The following is a 6,766-nucleotide window of genomic DNA, read 5'->3' as shown; positions in this document are numbered from 1 at the left end:
CTGGAAATTAAAAGTGAAAAGGAAGAGAGCCCAGTCCAGACAGCTCACAGAGCCCATCCCCACGAGTCCTTGCCCTGTGGACTGTGATCTCTCTCCTCTGCTCCATCTGCTAAAGAGACGTGAGATCACTCCATGCTCAGCATACAGAAGGGCTCCTCATCCATCCCAAGCTCCAGACCCCAAGAAGATGGTAAGGGCCAAGCCAGACAATGACCCGTCACTTTCTTTCTCAGGCCTTCCTGCCAGGTCATTGGAAGGCCCTGGTACACGGCAGGCCCAGCTTGTAGCCAGACACACCGGTTGCTGTGTCAAAGCTGTGAGATGGGTAGTATGACATCTTTACAGGGCTTGTTCTTGGGCAGTAGGGGACAGAATTTATTGTAAATTTTCAGTTCAGAGTATGGAGCTGTGAATGGGGCTGAAGGTCTAGTGGCATTCATAATGCACAAGGTTCTGAGGATGCCTAGAGACATAGACATAGAGCTCTCAGTAGGGCCAGGGCTCTCATACATACCCAGCCTGCATCCACTACATAGATCCAAGGAAAAGGGGCAGTCAGGCCTATGGGAAGAGATCAAGTCAGCGAATCAGGATGCTTGCTCTGTAAAACAGGTTCATCCATCCACAGATGGCATTTCCTTCCTCACCTGGACCTCTGAAGCAGCATCCAATAGCCTCAGGCTGCCACTGAAGTCATGTCCCACAGCCACCAGGATGATGTCTCAGAGATGTGAGTTTGGTTCTGTCTCTCTACCTCACAAAGTCCTCATGGCTCCCCAGTGTCCTTAGGATCCATCCCAGAATCATTGTTGTCACTCAAACATCCTCCAGGAGGGTCAGGTGGACACTTGCCCACACCACCGTGCTCACACTTGGACTTTCTGGAGGTTTCCAATGTTGGTTTGAAATGTTTGAAACTGCTGGTATTCAATCGAGCTTGCCTACGAAGCTGGTGGTCTCACCCAGGGCAGCTTACACCACTGCCAGCCCTTGGGCATTTGAGCACATTATAGCTGCTAACTGAGAACTTTTCCGTCATTCCTCCCCACTTTCCCCTAACTGCCCTCTCTTGCTGCTTTGAGACTCAACTTGGATGCCATTTTCTCAATCCCAAACTTTACTTCTGGAAAGTTCTTTGATGTCTGCCTCTCTCTCTCCTGCCAGACTATGAGCTTCCTAAGGACAAAGATCCTACCTGCCTTGATCACCTTGGTACCTGGCACAAGACTGACCCACAGTGAGTACAAACTAAAGCCACCTGTTGTGAGCCACCACCCTGTGAATGAAACTCCAGCTCTGATGATTTGCTGCCTGACCTCAGGACTTCTGTCTCAGACACCAGTCTCTGCTCCTACAGAAGGAAGCTCCACACATCAGAGATGGGAGCCAAGTATGCTGAGGTGTACGGTACGCTTCTTCGACATCTCCCAGACTTCCAGCTGGCTACAGCCACCAGTTCCCTCACTGACCCGTGACACTGACGGCGTCACCAAGATGAACTGCGGAGGCAAGGGAGTGTGAGTTCTGAGTGTCCTCGGCAAACGCCTTCTCACAAGAGTTTGGCCTCCATGGGGTTAGCGTAAGCTGGCGCGGCCTTGGTCTTTTCTAGGAACTCGAAAAACCTGGATGTCCTCAGCAGCCTTAGTCATACAGCTGGGCAGACTGAGGATTTCAACAGCAAGAGAATCCCGGGCTCCTCTGTGATGTCATCAGCCAAGCTGTGTGTGTCTCCATTCCAGGAAGCCCACCCACCCCATAAGACAGTTTACTGAATCTTCAAATAGCGCTAAACACAGACTAGCTGATACTGGTCAGCACCCACTGGTCTCAATCCTGCAGGGACCTATCCAGCCATACTTGTTATAGATCCCATACTCATAGCCCATACTTGCTACGGACCTCAGAGATTTTGTTCATTACATTTTTATTTATACTGGGGTGGGGTGCACATGTGGAGGTCAGAAGATGACTTGTAGGTGTCAACTCTCCTTCTACCATGAGGGTCCTGGGGACTGGACTCAGGAAGGCTTCCTTGGTGGCAAATGACCTCACTGGCTGAATCCTTTCGCCAGCCTGAACTTAGAAATCTATAGACAGTCCCTCTTGCCCTCTTGCCTTCATGTCTTTAAGATCCTGTCCTCATATGTGTATATCTGTGTGTGTGTGTATGTGTGTGTGTGCGCGTGCTCGCGCGCGCGTGCATGTATACATGTCCATGCATGCATGCATGTGTGTGCAGGTGTACGGGCATGGACATCAGAGAACAGCAATTTCAGATGTCATCCTTAGGAATGTCACACACGTTCTTTGGGACAGTTTATCTCCAGGGTCTCTCACCGTCCTGGAATTCAATAGGTTGAATAGGCTGACTAGCCAGTGAGCTCAGAGACCCTTGTCACCTCCTCAGCACTGGAATGACATGTGTGCACAGTGGCACCTGGCACTGTCTATGTGGGTTCTGGGAATCAACCTCAGGTCGTCATGCTTGCAAGGCAAGAGTTCTCCCAGCTGAGCCATCCATTTCCTTGGCATGATCCAGGTACTCAGTCTCCAAAGCTGTGTAATGGGTACAGCACACACTGTACCCTATTCCCCTCGGGTGGCAGAGACTGATATGAAGAAAGCACTACCTCTGAGTTGGAAGAGGAGTTTACCAGAGGCTCAGGCTGTCCTCAGGCTCCCTGGCCAGTACCAGCAGCAAAACAGCTCACAGAAAAAGCTGCCCTTTGCCTGATGAGCCAGGCTGTTAGACCGTCTGCCCTCCCCAGCCCCAGGGAGATTGATGCCTGAACTGACGGATCACTCCAATGTATTAGGTAGATAAAGAAATTGATTATTCCATAAATCATTGTCTCCATGAAAAAGGGGCCAATTTTTAAAAAAAGAAAATATTATAAATCTGTCCAAACCCCTGTGAGGGAAAGTATGTAGCCATTTCAATTTAATTGTCTGAGAGCTTCTTTGCTGTAGCTCCAAAAAGAAAGGATGTGGAAATAAATGAGTCTCCAGTTAGAGAGGTTTCTATGCCCTAAGGAAAGGCCAGGCCATGCCCTGAACCAGAGAGCTTTATTTACTTGCAACAGGAAGAATGCAGATAAACTAGAAGTAACAGAGAATCCCATCCCTTGGACACTCAAAAAGTGGATGCTGGGGGCTTGGGAAACGACTCAGTAGGTAAAGTATTACATAATCATGAAGACCCGAGTTCAAATCCCTGGTACCCGTGTAAAAGCCAGTTGTGGCTACAAACATCTGCAATCCAGTGCTGGGAGGTGGAGACAAGCAGCCCCCAGGGTCTTGCTGGCCAGACTGTCTAGTCAAAAGGCCACTCTGCAGGTTCACTCTTGCATAGGTGAGCTCTCTCTCTCTCTCTCTCTCTCTCTCTCTCTCTCTCTCTCTCTCTCACACACACACACACACACACACACACACACACACACATAATCTCTTCCCTTCTAGTAAAGTTAGAATTCTGTCTAGGGAAAGGAAAAAAATGAATCTCTAATTAGAGGAGGCTGGAGGGGGCTGCAGGGGGCTGGAGGAGGCTGGAGGAGACTGGAGGGAATGGAGGGAGCTTGAAGGGGCTGAAGGGGACTGGAGGGGGCTGGAGGGGGCTGGAGGATGGGGCATGAGAATTCCTGACAAAAAACAAATTGAAAAAATATTATCTGGAAGGGGCAAGGGAAGCCAGGAGGGCAGAAGCAAAGAGGAGCCGAGAAAGATGGGCTTCTCTCCCATGTCTGCCCTGGGACAAGGAGCCCAGCTCTGAGCCTCTCTGGGCTTCATTACTTTCCCCCAGAAGATAGAAAAACAAGGAAGCTCCAAGCACAGGGCTTTGATGCAGGCTGTCCACGCCTCAGTGTGAGGGACCACATTCTTATCACTACCTGTATCTCCCACGAAGACCCTGAAATGCTCCCCAGCCCAGGATGCAGCTGCACCCCACCCCTGCTGTTGCCTGTCTGTGCTCTTCGACACAGAGTGGGCGCTCCACTAATGTTTGGTGAATCAATGAGTCAGCCCAGAACCCATGTGAAAAGGACAGGAAATAAACACAAAATTACAAACAGCATAAAAATAGCCACATTTCCAAAGCAGGGTTTTTTTCCTTCTGCTTTCTTAAAGGAAGAAAAAAAAATTCCCCAACCCCTTCATTCTGACGTTTTTTCAAGCCAGAGTCCCCAAAGCAGCTGTAACCGAGGCTGCCACAATCCACCCTCACACTGCATGTTCTAGGTCTTTCTATCTGTTGTAGGCTTCTGAGGCCATTTTGCCTCGGATGTCCCAAGAGCCCAAATGGCAAGTCCTCTGTTATTCTGACATGTGTGGTCTTCTTTGTCTCTTTGGGTTCTAATGCAAATGCTCCCAGTCAATTCTTGGTCCCCTGATGATTGACAAAGACTCCCCCATGCCCCTCCCTCTGAGATGTGTGATCCTCTCCCACTGCTTCTTGTCTAGGATTGGCTCTGCCATACCCAGCCCTGTCACCAGGTTCCTCCGACACATCTAGGTGAGGATGCACCTGGAGCAGGAGCTCTTTGAGGGAATGCCGCAAAGCTGTGACACACTGGTTTCCCATCACCTGAATGAATAGTAATTTTATTTATTAGCAGAAAATAAGGTTCTATTACAGGTGTGCGGGGCTCCACGGCTCAGGAAACAATAACACAGAAAACACGTTTAAGAAATCACATTTAGCAGGATAAAACTACATTACGGAAGCCCACTTACCAAATGCAATGTGAAAGATGATGCCGGCAGGCCAGGCAGAGACTCGTGGTATCAGGTGTAATATCTGACAGGCAGATGTTCATGCGTTTTGTCATCTGCTCCCACTCCCTAGCAGACACGCTATACATGGGCGCCAAAGATTTAAGAACGGTTTATGTGGAAGGGGAAACGAGGAGAAATCTACCCAGCGGCTGCATCTTCCTTAACCGTGAGTTACTGGACTCTAACAAAATTCCCAGCATTTCCTCAGCAGCTGTGGGATTCTGAAAAACAGCTGTCCTGCATGTGAACAGCAGAGGCCTAGGGGACCCGCCACAGAAGGCAGAAGACCTGTTTAGAATGGCTATACCAGAACTGGAAAGAGGAGCCCTAGAACCAGAGTTAAGTGCCCTATGCCAGAAACAGGCTGCTCTCCATGGTGCTGAACACAGGGAGTCCTGGGCGACCCTCCTAACAGGGCTGTTATCTGGGAGGAGCTTTATCAACACATACAGACCCAATCTGTATTCTCTCTCTGTGCAGAGGTCAGTACTAGGGGTTGATGCTTCAGCCTCGGCTCAACACAGCTCTCCAAGAAGCATAGAACAGGTCGCTTCTCGTGTCTTCAATACCCTTATGTGTAGCATCCCAACACTGGCCATGCCTCCACTGGTGTTCTGGTTCTTCCATAGACCCTGGCAGCATCAAACACTATGACCTAGTCTCCTCCATATAAAAAGGCCTTCCCAGAATCATTTGGAAGACGCAGACTCTACTTCTTTTAAAAGAAGGAAGGGATTCAGTCTCCCGACGGAGGCTTCACTAACCCTCGCTCCCCAGGGATCAGCTGTAATTCAGTTTAACCTGAATATGAGCTCCCCCATATTTTATTTACGGATTCGATGTTACGAGACATCTAAAATAGACGGCTGTCACCTCTATTAAACTGGAGGAAAAATGGCCTGGTCAGCAACAGGCTCTCTCTCGCTGCTCATGAAGTGTCACCTGTTTCCCTATGGAAGGATGTGAGAAAATGCTGGGCCTAGCTCTATCTAGAAGGGGGCTGTTCCTTTCTGCTATGTCTGTGAAGGGCATGGGGCGGGGTTAATGTCATGAACTCATATCGCTCGCAGCTACACCGTGGTTGCAGACAGGTCATCTAGACACTCAAGAAGGGAGACCATCACCAAAGTGCTGTTTCCCTAGTGATCAGGAAAGACTGCTGTCACTCTTAGGACTTTGGACAAGGAGCAGCTGCCAAGCCTCCACTTGGTAAGCTAATTCTACAGAAGCAACCCCCCTGGGACATCTCTGGCAAGTATACAGTCCGTGTATACACATCCGCACGCTTAAAGCGCTCAAGAAGAATGATGCACATCCTGAGTCTCCAGGATGACAGCTAACCTCTGTGTTACCCCTCAGCTGTCAGTCTGTTGTCTACACATCCCAGCAGGATCCAGAGAGGTGGTAAAGAGGGGAGACTGGGAGAGGTGCGAGTGGGCTCAGCCGTAACTCTGCCTGACAGCCATCCTCAGTGATCGGACTGTTAAGGACCAGACAACACAGGTTCATATCCTTAGACCGGCTCCCAAGAGACAAGCAAAGATGCTGAGGGGCAAGTGGGGAGGAGAGAGGTGAGGCCAGAAAGGCAAAGGGGTCGAGACTGCATCCTCACCCTCTTCTGGAAATGGACAGCTGTGATTCTCTCAAGGGGAGAGCCATCAGGATAGAAATCAGACAATGTATGAATGTCTGTTTAATCCTAGACTTGGAAAGGAAGGGTTCACTGACCCCAGCCACTCCGGTGTAACCCAGTAGACTGGACGGCGAAGGTCTCGATATAGAGGAGACCAACCTGAGTGTTGGGAGAATACCAGAGGCCTCACAAATACCCTGCAGGTTGCTCATTAAATCCTCTGGGATGAGACAGGAAAGGCATTGAACTGAATGACAAGGCAGTTAGGTGGCCTTCTGTCCACATGACCATCTCCATGGACGGGTCTATTTACTCATCTTCTATGATGGGCCAAGCACAAACTGTGCTGGAAACAGAGTA

General features: G+C 49.6%; 1 protein-coding gene and 2 long non-coding RNA genes across 5 annotated transcripts in view; 1 reads left to right on the top strand and 2 right to left on the bottom strand.

Annotated features, from left to right (window-relative positions):
- The window catches only part of LOC108351031 (uncharacterized), a 53,119-nt gene extending 51,440 nt beyond the window's left edge, over positions 1–1,679 (bottom strand). For both annotated transcript variants that reach the window (XR_010066630.1, XR_001838069.3), the window contains exons 1-2: positions 648–1,679; positions 515–561 (exon numbers count right to left, since the gene is read on the bottom strand). This is a non-coding gene — a long non-coding RNA (uncharacterized LOC108351031). The remainder of the gene's footprint in view (positions 1–514; positions 562–647) is intronic.
- Positions 1–6,766, bottom strand: part of Grik3 (glutamate ionotropic receptor kainate type subunit 3) — a 216,432-nt gene that overhangs the window by 199,066 nt on the left and 10,600 nt on the right. The gene's annotated exons all lie outside the window — the stretch shown is intronic.
- LOC134486989 (uncharacterized) lies at positions 490–3,448 on the top strand. Its single transcript, XR_010066631.1, has 3 exons — positions 490–730; positions 1,165–1,237; positions 1,358–3,448. It is a non-coding gene; the product is annotated as an uncharacterized LOC134486989 (long non-coding RNA).

Source organism: Rattus norvegicus, chromosome 5 (assembly GCF_036323735.1).
Source record: "Rattus norvegicus strain BN/NHsdMcwi chromosome 5, GRCr8, whole genome shotgun sequence".
NCBI classification, from domain to species: Eukaryota; Metazoa; Chordata; class Mammalia; order Rodentia; family Muridae; genus Rattus; species Rattus norvegicus.
The sequence above is the reverse complement of the archived record's forward strand: the minus strand, read 5'-3'. Positions and strand labels throughout refer to the sequence as shown.